Source organism: Mauremys reevesii, linkage group 4 (assembly GCF_016161935.1).
Source record: "Mauremys reevesii isolate NIE-2019 linkage group 4, ASM1616193v1, whole genome shotgun sequence".
Taxonomy (NCBI): Eukaryota; Metazoa; Chordata; order Testudines; family Geoemydidae; genus Mauremys; species Mauremys reevesii.
This window is the reverse complement of record NC_052626.1, coordinates 22,802,452-22,816,738: the sequence shown is the minus strand read 5'-3', so window position 1 is coordinate 22,816,738 and position 14,287 is coordinate 22,802,452.

Below are 14,287 nucleotides of genomic sequence, written 5' to 3'. Positions count from 1 at the left end.
AATGGATGTGAAGTTATGAATTTCAATTGTTACAACATGTGATTAATTTACATGTTCAAATTAAGTCTTCATTTTTGCATGTTTAATTATGAAGTTTTTGAAAGGGTGGGTGTGCTAGATCAGAAGCAGCAGTTGGGGAAAAGCTTGGCACTTGTAACTTGCTTGTCCTTGTTTAAAAGGTTCTCATTACATCATGGAACAAAAAAGTTAGAGGAAGAAAAGTCTCTTTTCCCAGCTAAACAGTGCGCACAAGTCAAAAACTCTCCTCTTTTTCACATTTCCTATGCACACGTGCATCAGAGGTATCTCTTTGACAAGCAAACTATATGGAAAATCTGTGAGGTCTAGAGTGAGGATTTGGAGAGCCCAAGGCTACACTTACTGTGGTGGTCAATATTTAAACACAGTTTTAGGATTTCTGCCATGAGAATCCTTTCCAACCACTTTCAAAAGACAGCCCCACTATTAGCTAAGGTGCCACTTCAGAATGTATTCATGGGTTTTGTTGATATGCTGCTCAAGAGTACTAATCAATCTGTTATAGTTTCCTCACAGAAAAGCGGCCCCAACTGCAAAAGAGGGACATATTGTTTGACACTAGAAATTGTACACCCATTTCCTTATTAGACAAGAGGTTCTGACTGAAAATCTTCACTTTTATTCAACAGACATGATGCCACAAAAGTAATAGTAAAGAGCTTCTCTTCTCTGTATTAGCAAGGAGGAACGGTTGTGTTTCTGTATAATTTCAGCCCAACCCTTGAGTTGTTTCACCTATCAATTGTGTTGTTCCTGTTCAGTTATGGGATCATCTGAAATCTGCAATATTTTTGACATTTTGGAACATTTCAAGTATTTTCAGATTAGATCTGTGGTGCATCACATGATGTGCAGCTGTGCTAACATATTTTGATTTCGGTTACTCATACATTCTTGCATTCTGGAGTATTATTTATCCACTCTTAAATATGAGGATTACTGATTGATTGATTTATTTTACCACAGAGTTAGAGGTTGTAGGGAAAAAAAGAAGAACTAAATAGGTACAGTGTCTCAACTTTGTTTTTCATGTGTTGCCTGCCAGCAGCAGGATTAGGGAAATAAAGCACGTTTTCTTCTATGAAATTGCAAATAGTCCAGTCACAAGCTCACAAACATGTCCAAGTCAGCTGCTCATTGTCCACACATGTGCTTTACACATCAAGGAAGATGCAAAAAACACATGGCAAAGAGCTCTAAATAGCCTCACTAGTGGACCATCAGGAGGGGCTTCCAAAGGACCTCTCCATCCCTACAGTGCTGAAAAACTTCCAAGAGAAACGTTCCCCTGATGGCCTGATTTTACTCAAGCAAAATTGTACCACTTTCCAGAAATGCTGATAAATACACAGCATAAACTAGACAGGTGATAGATGATAGATACTTCTCTCTGAAGATACATGAGAGCAACACTAAATAAATGAAATATGTTTCTTATATTTGAAACTCTACTGATTGTTATCTCAGCCGATTTGCATGGCCCTCCTCTGATTGATTTTTGTTTTAAAATAATGACATCGACTGAGATGATGTAATGTAATGAAATATGGTATAAATAAACTCTCAGGCAGGATAGATATTACATGAAAAATTGTAACACCGATTTCTTTTAGCATGAATCTGCAATGAGATCTATAAAGGAGACAGAATATACGATAGTAGTTAACTATATTAGGAACTATATCTAAAGTTATATTTGACAGCATATTACATTGGGATTTGTTCATAATGGTTGTTGAAAGTTAATCTTTTAACAAAAACAGGATGAGGGAGTTCGTTGGCTTTGCCTCAGGGGATAGTTCTTCACAGGTTATTTTGAGGAGTTTAGGACACTATCAGTATTGTCGGTTAGATACTCAGCTCACTTAACTTCAGTGAAGCCATGACAAGTTACACCAGCTGAAGCTCTGACCCAATGTGCCCATATCAAAAGATGAACAGGTCCCCTGATGATGATTACATTGCCATGACTGCCTCCCGGCAAAACGGCATCAGCATGACTTCAAAAGAGGAAAATGGCTCCTCTGTAGATGCCTCTCCTTGAAGTCTGGTAGTGTGACACAGGACATGAAGGACATTATTAAATCAAGTACATTTCCCCTGATTAGAAAAAGGAAGTTAGACTAAAATATAATTTCACCGACAAAGTATGTGCCTCTAAGGGGATGCAACATTGACTCTAACTTCAGTAAATCAAAGGGACCACAGAGTAATAAAAAAAATAGGATTGCCCTTTTAAACCAAATCTGAATTAAGAGAGTCATAAACAACACTGCTCCTATGGCCATATCTTCACTGATTTAAAAAAAAGCAAGATAATTTGCTCGATAACTAACCACTGATAACTAACACGTTAGCCATGCCCCTGTAAAAAACATGGTGAAGACAAGGCTTTTTAGTGTTACTGCTTTTTAGTGTTACTGAGGTAAAGTAGGTGAGATCAATCCCGGGGAAGGGGTGTAGTGCTGATTTTGCCTACCTGCCTTGTGGCAAATGCTGTAAGTGCCTTGTCTATACCTAGGATTGTTTTTCCAGCAAGATAACTATCGTGTTTGTTATCTCACTGTAAAAAACAACAAACAACAACAACAAGAAGAAGAAGAAGCCACCATTGTGTCAGTGAAGACAATGACAGAAAGAACTGAGGGTGAGACATCTTTGAGTAACTTCATTATGTCATTTTTCTTTTCTTTAACACTATTCAGATACCATAAGGACCTTGTCTGCTCATTTGTGAGATACTCACAGTAACGACTCTGCATTTTCTTCCATGTTGCCCCCTGAACTACACACCTACTGTACTATATCTCCTCCATACCCACCTCTGCTGTGATGCTGATCAGAAATCAGCCAATCAGGGACGGTTAGTTTGAGGGGTATATGGGGATTCCTGACTGTTGCTTTGTAACAAAATATGTTCAAAAGTATATAAAAGTTGTATATATTTGTTTCCTTCTCTCCACTTTCTCTTTGGTATGGCACTTCTTTTCTTGGATTATGAGCTCTTTGGGGAAGGAGGAGTGTATTCCTCCATTTTGTACAACACCAAGGGGGCCTTGATACCAGTTGTGGCTTCAGGGCACTACTGTAATAATAATAATAATAATAATAATAATGGAGGCATCTAGTAGAGACTCCATTGTAGGGTTGTGTTCTGAGCTCAAAATGGGGGGGAAATCCTGTTTTTCTTTCAAAGTACTTGGTCGATGGATGTAAAATTTCAGAGGTTTAGTTTTTATGGCCCTTGAATTTTCTATGTAGTATTTGTTTTGTTTCTCTTCGTAGATTTTTAAAAAGAAGCCTTTGAATTTGAACTCCAAGCTGAAGTTTCTCCTTGGGAGTCCTGGTATTTCATTGTTGCCCATTATCTCTTAAAAAAAATCTTTGTCTATCTACACAAAACTCAGTAGAGAGGTGGATCCTGCCCAGAACTGGTATAACTGGAAGCTTATTTTTTAATGGAGTTCGGGTACTTTTTGCCCATTATTCATATTATAAATGAAAGTTTATGGGCTGTGTCTGAATGCCTGTCTGGTTGATGGGGGGCCTGAAACACAAAAATGTCTCCATCAGGCTCTGTACTTTCTATCAGATTTTATACTACAACAAAGAAGGATTCATTACACAGCTGATGAGAGAGAAAATATTCTTCATCAGCAGCTGCACTTCTGCCCTTTCCCAAGTCTGACCCCAGTCAAACCTCCCCGCCCAATTAAGCATTAAAAACACCTGTGGAAATGAATACAAAAATGATTTGTTGAGAAGCCAGCAGGGCTGCTACACATGCAGCATGCCACACACAAACCCACCAAAGCAAGGAAATGAAAATGGAAACTACCTCACAGGACATACCCTCTGCTCCTCCACCCACAAGCACACACCTTATGATTAGCACAACTATCACACACCACAGACCATGCACTGGCTCTTTTCCATCTGGGAAATTCCCCTCACATGCTCAGAGAGCTGTTAAATTGACTGTCTGCTTTGCACTGCTCCTAGGGGTGTGAACATGTGAAGGAGACATGGCTGAGGAGTCCCTATGCCCTGGTAATGCCCAGCAGCTGGAAGGAAGAAGATAAAGCAGACCAAAGGCTGCTCTAATTTAGAAATGAACATCAGGGAGCAGAGCTATCAGCAGGACTCACCCTAACAGCAGGTGAGGAGCCAAGAATTGCCAGTGGGAGTGAAGTCATCAGCAGGAGAAGGAAACCAAGCTGCACCTGCTGGAGAGATGAGCAGAGGGGACCAGGCAGCAGAGACGCATGAGCCAGGGAGCAGCGGGAAAGAGGAACAGAACAGATGGGAGGAGATAAAATGAAGAGCAATGCTACAATGTGTGATTAAAAGAGCAATGTGTGATTAGCTTTCGTTCAGAAAGGACAAAACTTTCATACATTAAAGACTGCTAAAACCAACTTGATTTTCTAATATTCTGTCCCATGTTCATCACTGCTGTGGTTGACAAGAGGAAACCATGCAATTGGGAATGTATGGAGCAATCCCAGATGGGAAGGGAGGATGGGCCGTGCAATAGCATATAGGGGTGGGGGTTGTCTACAACATGGCCTTTTCATTTAGATGTGCTTCCCACTAGGAAAGTACATCTCTACCCCAATATAACGTACCCCGATATCACATGAATTCTGATATAACACGGTAAAGCAGCACTCCGGGGGGGGGGGGGTGGCTGCCCACTCTGGTGGATCAAAGCAAGTTCTATATAAAGCGGTTTCACCTATAATGCAGTAAGATTTTTTGGCTCCCGAGGACAGCGTTATATCAGGGTAGAGGTGTATTTGAGAAGCCTGGGCTACAGTATCAAACTGCAATAACTGCTTCTGCCTCTGATATCTAATGACTTCTGTACAGCAATGGACCTGCTGTTGCTACAGTATGTTATATAATATGCAGAAGGCCTTTTTAATCAGTCATCCTCACTTTTAATGAGTCCCTTTACAAATGGTCATCTCTATGATGTAAGAATTAGAATTCGCCGTTAGGACGCCAAAGCAGCATGACAAATGACATTGTGCTAGAACGCATCTAATCCCTTTACACACCATACTCTTGTCAAGTGGGGCCAAGTTACAAAATAGCATCAATAAATATAGGTGCATTATTGCCTGCAAATGACAAAAATGATCCTATGTTACTCATTACATGGCCATCACCAGTTTGTTTTGGATTGAGGAATGGCAACGTGTTAGAGTGAGCAGCCTGGAATAAATTGGTTTGGGTTTCACAGCCCACTACCCTGACTGTAAATTCAAAGTGTTTACAATGCAGTCATGTTTGGCAGTGATATTACCCTATAAAACCTATCTGTGTGCAATCATGTAAACCGCACCAACATTCACCTTCTCCTGCAAATGCAGGATTCATTCTTTCACTTGGAAGTCAAGGATATTAAGTTTTAACCATAGCAAATAAGGAAAGTCAGAACCATAAAGCACCATCTTGTGTTAACAGACTAGTTACACTAGTTCAGAGGCCAAGTACTGAACACTTCCATTGCACTGGAGGAATCAAATATCCAAGTCACAACAGCTGCTGGGGAAACCAGCCAGTACACTGGTAAATATACAGTTGGTGCTACATACTGCCCGAATACTTCTACTATACCACAGCTTCCTGCCTCTGTGCTACACTGTGTGCCCCTAGGAGGCACTAAAGCCATGAAAGTGCACGCCAGTGCATCTGGGACATTTGGAAAAGCAGCCACTCTCATAAATCTTGTCTTTCCATGTTGTTGTTCCTCTGCTCACTGTGGGAAGGTGATTTATGTTTGGAATGATGGCCTGCTAGAAAGAAAGCCTCAAAACATCTTGTCAAGGAGGAGAGTTACATATGTGTTATGTCATCTACTACCCACTGAGAAGGTCCGGTATCTAGAACTGACAGAGACAAGTAGTGTTTGTAAGACAGGCAAAGTACTGACACCCTCTCTGTCATTATGAAGGTCACTGTGGGCTAGGAAATACAGTTCCAACACAGCCTCTCTGTTTAGTTGAAACTTTCCAATGTATTCTTCCTTAGACACATGTTCAGAGGGCTATGATTCTCCACATCAATATTCTTCTTTCTGATCTGGCCCCTTTATGCCACTCGTGGTTTCCAAAGAGCTGGATTCAAGCCACATGAGAACCTTCCCCGCTCCCACTACCCTTCCCCAACACCAGCTCACAAAGCTGGGCTTTGCAGCATGTCCTGAAGGTCAACAAGTTCAGGCTTACTTGGATCGTGCCCAAAACCAAGCAGTTACCATGGCTTATCTCTCTTATCATATTGGGTGATATTAATTACAGGATAATTAAGCGATGAGACTGCCTTGCTTGGACAATTACCCCAACATCAGTTGATAAGCAGAAGGTGTGTATATATTCTGCTCTTCATTAAAGTTGACCAAATAATAGACTTTGAGGGTTGCTGACAATTTTGAAAAAAAAAAATCAAGGGACAAAAATCATGTCAGGTGGAACAAAATGTTTCATATTGATTTCGAGTATTTGTAGTGTTTCTAATTTTTTTTAAATAAAATTAAAGATAATTTCTATATAAATAGTCATTTCAAATCCAAAAATGTGAACTATTTCATTTGGGAAATGGTGCAACAAAACATTGTTTTTTTCCAGAACTTCTTTTAGGGTTTTTAGTTTTCCAAAACAATTCAGTGAAATCTACATGAATTTGCTAAATGTTTCAGTGTTGCCAAATCTGTATTTTTATCAAAAAAGAAGTTTGGGTCCAAGCAATTTTGCTCAGCTCTACTCTACATTGCCACTGAGCTAGTGTTCCTCAATACCCATCATGATAGGGAAAAAGATAACCAAGATCATCGGAATCTGAACCCTATTAATTTATCTTAAGTGGGGCTGGTCAAAAATGTTGCATCAACTTACGTTTTTGATGTAAAATTGGCTATTTGACAAAAATCTAAATTTTTGCCTGCTCCCCTAAACAAAAAAAAACCACTCATTTTTTTTGGTTGGAGAACTAAAAATGTTACAGCTCAAAATGTTCAGTTTTCCAGCAATTTTTGACTGAAATATTTTAAGTTTTTGGCAGTTTTCAAGTGATGACTTCTGGGTATTGATAGTTTTCAGCCAACAATTTTCAGCTTATACTTTTTCAAAAAAGGAATAAAATGTTCTGTGAGAGGGGAAACATTTTCCAAGGCGTTTTAGTGTGTAATACTATATTTTTAAGTTGATTTATGTTTCTTGCTCCATAGTCTTTCATTTGTAGCAGTGATAGGTTTTTATTGCACCAGGTTAGACAGACCACTCGCTAATAGGCTGCTCTCTCTTTCATGAATACTTTGGGTCTTATCAAAACACTGAGGGACAGATTCTGTGCTGTACCTCCTGAGAGGGAAGGCGCTGAAGCCATAATCCTGAGTGGTAGGGACCAAATGGAGCTTTGAGCCACCTCTATGCTGCCTAGATTCTGAACTACTGCAAAGGCTGAAACAGCCTCTGGCATAAATTTCTGCACTCTCCCTGTGCCTTTCCTGCAGCAGGAGTCTCCTCGGCCACTTATGGAACATGTATAGTGTGATAAACTCAGGACAGGCAGCTGCAAGGGAGGGGTAGGAGTCAGTCCCAAAGGGTTAAAAGGCCCTCCTCCTTATCAACTGGGAGGCAACTACAGGTCAATCAGGTTCAGCTGAGAAAGGGTTACCAAGGTAGCAAATTAGAATCAGCTGAGGGGGAGCTACCTGAGGTTAATTAGGATCAGCTGATTCCAACTTTGGGCTGCCTGAGACCTTTTTAAACCCCTTCCTGGGAGGAAGGAAGGGGGGAGAGCAGAGAGAGAAGGAGTCCTGCTGCCAGGAGTGTTGGAGCAGCAAGACAGCGAGTTTCACCAGGAGGAGAGGCAGTACTCTCTCCCACAAGGGAATAAAATACTTTAAACAGGACTGGTAGAGAGACGGGGAGCAGACTTCCCCTGTGTCCTAAGGGGGACCACGTTACCCAAGCCTGTCTCACCAGGGCTAAAAGCAGCAGAGGCTGGGGAGACTGAGACGGTGCCTTGCCACAATAGCTTCTATAAGCCATCAGACTGGGAGCTAGAATCAGTTCCTAAGATTTCCAGATAATAGTGTTTGATGGCTAATTATTGGAAGACTCATCACACCATCAAGTGGCCTAAGTGTAATTCTTTGCAATAAGATAAATCACTGTCCTGAGGCTCTTATTGCAAATAAAATATAAAGATAGCACTAAGGTGTGCAGTGTAATGTGTCTTATGGCTTGTAGTATTAATGAAGAGAAGTGAACAGTCAATACTGGCTGAGAAAGACTGTTCTGAGCTATAATAATGAATACATAGTTTGTTAAGCAACAGGATTAATGGTCTCATCTGTAGTGATTCTACACTAAACACATTTATATGGCAACTTGTTTCAATTTTCATATCAATAGTTATGTTATGCACTTCAAAACATCTTTCTGCCTGGTTTGGTGAATGTAAAGCCATCTTGTCTGTGGAAAGGATCACAAAAACAGATATAGGGACAAAATCAAAAAGGCTAAGGCACAAAATGAGTTACACTTAGCAAGGACATACACAGCAATAAGAAGTTTTATGAATATATTACGAGGAAGAGAAAGATGAAGGAAAGTGTAGGTCCACTACTTTGCAGGGAAGGAGAGCTATAATAATGGATGACATCAAGAAGACTGAGGTGTTTAATGCCTATTTTGCTTCAGTCTTCACTATACAGGTAAATTGTAACCAGATGTTTTACACAATATGAACAAGGGGGGAAGGAACACAAGACAGAATAGGGAAAGAACAGATTAAATAATAATTAGGTAAATTAGATGTTTTTAATCAGAAGGGCGTGGTGAAATTCACCCTAGGAACTTAAGGAACTAGCTGAAGCAATCTTGGAATCACTAGCAATTATTTTTGAGAAGTCATGGAGGGTGGGTGAGGTCCCAGAGGACTGGAGAAGGGCAAACATAGTATTTATCTTTAAAAAGGGAAACAGAGAGAACCCAAGAATTATAGACCAGTCACCCATACTTTAATTTCTGGAAAGATACTGGAAAGAATTATTAAACAATAAATGTGTAAGCACATAGAGAACGATGAAGAGATAAGTAATAATCAACATGGAATTGTGAAGAACAAATCAGGTCAAAGCAACTAAATTTCCTTCTTTGATAGGTTTATTGACCCAGTGGATAAGGGGGGAACCAAAAGATGTGATATATCTTGATTTTAGTAAGGCTTTTGGCACAGTCCTATATGACATTCTCATAAGCAAACTAAGGAAAAATCATTTAGATGAAATCACTACGAGGTGGGTGCACAACTGGGGCTGAAAAACCACACTCAAAGAGTAGCTATGAGTAGTTTGCTGTCAAACTGTGGGGAACATATCTAGTGGGGTCCTGTACAGGTTTGTTCTGGGTCAGAAACTATTCAATAGTTTAATTAATAACTTCAATAATGAAGTGGAGAGTATGCTTTTAAAATTTGTGGATGACACAAAGCTGGGATTGGATGTAAGCACTTTGGAGGACAGGATTAGAATTCAAAATGACCTGGACAAATTACAGAATTGTTCTGAAATCAACAAGAAGAAATTCAGTAAAGACAAGTGCAAAGTACTACACTTAGGAAAGAAAAATCAAATGCACAACTCCAAAATGGGATATAATTGGCTAGGAAGTAGTACTACAGAAAAGGATCTGGGGGTTGGAGTGGATCACAAATTGAATATGAGCCAACAATGTGATGCATTTATTTAAAAAAAGGTACTATTCTGGGGTGTATTAACAGGAGTGTTGTATGTAACACACAAGAGTTAATTTTTCCACTGTAGTTGGCACTGGTGAGGCCTCAGCTGGAGTATTGTGTCCAGTTTTTGGCACCACACTTTAAAAAAAGATGTGGACACTTTATTTAAAAAAAAAAAAAGAAGAGTCCAGAAGAGAGCAACAAAATGATAAAAAGTTTAGAAAACTTGACTTATGAGAAAAAGTTTTTTAAAACGGGCAAGTTTAATTTCGAGGCAAGAAGATTGAGGGGTGGGACCTGAAAGCAGTCTTCTCATATGTTAAGAGCTGTTATAAAGAGGACGGTGATCAACTGTTCTCCATGGTCACTGAAGATAGGACAAAAAGTAATCAGCCTAATCTGCAGTAAGGAAGATTTAGCCTGGATATTAGAAAAACTTTGTAACTATAACAATAGTTAAGTACTTGAATACTTTACCAAAGGAGATTGTAGAATTCCCATCATTGAAGGTTTATAAGAACAGCTTGGACAAACACCTATCAGGGATGGTCTAAGTATACTTGGTCCTGCCTGAGCATAGGGGGCTGAAAGTCCCCTCCAGCCCTACGTTTCTATAATTCTATGATTTATGGATCAGCTTTTGTTTTTCTGAAATTTTAGAGCCCAGTTTTGCAGGAGGTCAAACTAGATTATCATAATAGTCCCTTTTGGCCTTAACATCCAGGACTGTATGATTTTTATTGACCTCCCAATGCCAAACAAAAGTATCGTTGCAAAAAATACTACATATACTTTCTCCCAAAGCTTCTGAAATACACATAACGAAGACAGGCGTGAGCAGCCTGTGCATAGGTATGCAGAATATCATATTGCTGAAGGCATGCTGCCCACACTTTGTTGCATGTAATCTGATCCTCTTAACCGGTGATCCCCAAACTGTGGGGCGGGTCCCCTGGGAAGGGGTATGACGGGACATTCAGGGTGTGTGGCCCAGACTAGCCCCCATGTGGGGGCAGGGAGGGAACACCACACAACCCTGCTCTACACCTAGCTCCACTCTGGCCCTAGCCCCAACCGCAGCTCCAGCCCCACTCCTCACTGTGGCCCCCAGCTCCCGACTGTGGCTCTCACCCTGCTCCCACCTGTGGCTCCCGGAGGGTGGTAGTGGGCGCAGAACAGGTAAGGGGGGGGTGGGACACAACCAAAAAAGGTTGGGAATCAAGGTGGAAGGAATACTCTCAGCAGCAATTTGCACCACCAGACATGGCTAATGTGGCCACGTTGTTTTTCAAAGAAAAGAATCACATATCACTTGGATCCAAGGGTGTTTGTGGCTGGCCATTTGCAGAGGGTTGTTTGCAAGACTGCCATTTCATGTGGGACCTCAGGCACACGTCAGCCAGTCCTTAACTAAGCCAGCAAAGCTAAAAACCCTGCAATGCATTTGGGTGATTTTTTTTTCCTTCGGTGTTAAACAGCTACATGCTGCATGAGGTACTAACTAGCATATTTCCAACCTGACAGTGAAACTGCAATACAGGTGCCCAGGGTATTCGAGTAACTCCATTCTACCATTTCCATCTAAGTACATAATCACTCTGCTCTGTACAGTGCCATTAATACTGAGGATAGTCATATCCATTTCTGCTGTGCCCACTTAATGAAGATTTGCAGTAAGTCATCAAGTATAAACAACCTTAGCATTAAAGGTGAATGTGACTAGGGACCAATCTTGCAAGACTCTGGGTGCCTCCTGCAAGGTGACTGAACATCCCTGCCTCCCAAAACTGGGGTTCATAGGTGTTGTGGCTGCTCGTCATTTTGCAGTATCGGGGTCTGTACTGGGGTTCCCGCTTACCGGTCGATCGTCTCCTTATGTCCAGATTTGGGAAAGCAGCTCTCACAGCAACTAGTGCCCACTTCTGCTCTCTCTGAAATGTTCCCGTAATTCTGAACAAAATGTTATGAACATTCAAAAGTTTACAATAGAACATTGACTTAATACTGCTTTGAAACTTCACTGTGCAGAAGAAAAATGCTGCTTTCCATTTTTTTTAGTAGTTTACATTTAACATAGCACCGTACTGCATTTGCCTTTCTTATTTCTTTTGTCTCTGCTGCTGCCTGATTGTGTACTTTTGGTTCCAAATGAGGTATGTGGTTGACTGGTCAGTCCCTAACTCTGATGTTCATGTATCAGAGGGGTAGCCGTGTTAGTCTGGATCTGTAAAAGAAGCAAAGAGTCCTGTGGCACCTTATAGACTAAACAGATGTATTGGAGCATGAGCTTTCGTGGGTGAATACCCACTTCGTCGGATGCAATCTGATGTTCATAACTCTGAGGATCTACTGTACTTTGGCCACATCCTCAGTTAGTCCACTCCTTCCAGGGTTACAAAGTCCAACAGGACCACTTTCCAAATGCCTTCTCCGGACAGTGTTCAGCCCAGGTCAGGCCTCTGTGACACTACTCTAGTGACTGGCAGGGGAACCCGGGCCCCCTGACTATACCACCTCCAGCCCAGGTCTGCTGAGTCCCCATCCCTGTTTCCCTGGGCCCTTCCCACCAAGCCTTGCTCTCTTCCCTTGCCTGTTTCTGGGTTTACCAGAGAAATCTACTCTACTCCCCATGCCTACTTCACCCCCTCCTTGCCTCTTGCTAGACTCCTTATTCCAGGGCATGATCTCAGGGATTACTCACCCCCTGGACTTCCTCCTTGTCCCCAGGGCCAGTCTTATGGGTGGGCAACATGGGCGACCGCCCAGAGTGCCATGGTCAGAGGGGCATCGTGGTCAAGAGTCAAGGAGCAGAGAGGGCCTGGGGTGCATGGCCTCAGACAGGAGCTTGGGGCAATGCGGGGGGAGACAATGGGGCCCAGGGGTGATGGGCATGGTGGGGAGCCTGGGAAGCAGTGGGGCCAGAAGCAATGGGAGGACAGGTGGGGAACCCAGGGAGGCAGCAGGGGAACTGGGGGAATGGGTGGGAAGCCCAGGGAGGAAGCAGGGGCTGGGGGCAATGGGTGGAAAGGTAGCAAGGGCCAGGGACACCAAAATTCTTTCTGTGTAATTCTCCCTGCATTGCCACAGCAGATGTTCCACTGTTTCTTGGACTTTGCATGTGTCCCACAACCCATCTTTGTGCTTGTTTAGTAAATATAAATTACCATTCAGGACATAGTGACCTGTTAGCATTCTAAATATAGTTACTTTGCTTCTTCTGTCATCGCTATTAAGTATTCCATTATCCTCAAGTTAGGACATATTTCACAGAACCTTCATCCTTTTTTTCTCTTTGGTCCATCATTCTTGCCATTCTTTTTATGTTCTCTCTTAACCAAATTTTTTAAGTCCTCTTTACGCAGAGGAATCTTGATATCAGCATCCCAATTTTTAAGGCATATTTTGCTGTTTTATCTGCCATTTCATTGCCCGGTATCTGGACATGCACTAGAATCCACACTCTTACTGTAGGTATACCTAATTGTACTATCACCATAGTTCAAAACAATATTTCATTGATTAAGTCATTCCTGCTTTCTGACTCTCTTTCTAATTGCCATTATACCCAATAATGAATCAGACAGGATAGCAGCCATAGCAGGCACAGATCTGGATAAGGAATGTCTGCCCAACAGAATGCCCATCGTTTCATCCATCATAATGGCCACAAAATTGGATAGTCTCATAAATCTCCTCATTCCAAATTCAGGGATACAAAAAACTGTTCTCATTCTACCTGTGCTGTCATCTCGAGAGCCTGCAGTATAGATTTGGCAATGCTGACCCCATTTGCCATGTAAAAACTCATAAATCATAATCGTCATATTTGACTGTCCTGCTCTTCTCTTTGTTTTATCGTATAATTCCAAATCCACACTTGGAGAGACAACCATCCAGCTACAGTTCTATTTCTTCCAGACCTTCCTTTTCACCAATCTTTTACCCAGCTTTTGACCCTGCTAGCATGGGGGAATCTGAGGTGCTCAGTTGCTTCTTGTCTATTTAATTCCCAGCAGTCCTCATATATTTGTTTAGTGCTCTTATTTTCACTATTTCCATTAACTGTAGCCCAAAAGGTTAAATCTAACAATTTGGTCCTTAAATTTATAGGCATTTCTCCGGTTGCTACCTGCAGCACACACAACAGAGTTGTAATACTTGCACCACATACAAGTCAACCCCTTTCTGCTTTCAGCGTCCTGGCTTTATCATGCTGTCCCAGCCCCTTCCCAACTGGGCTTCATCTTAATTAACCCTGGTCCTTCATCTCGCAGGGGATGCCAGGTAACATAATTGTCTCTCAGGCCCTTGTTAACCTATCGGGCTTATGTGGGGTGCAGACACCATCACAGGGTCCTTAATTACTGGGGTGTGATTTGAAATTTTGAGTGAGTTCAGGAACCAAAAGTGAAGGATATGCTCATGCAAAGTGAATCCAGAAAGTTAACGTAGCTCTAGTGGATATATGTATCACCTTTTCAACACATGTGTGCGC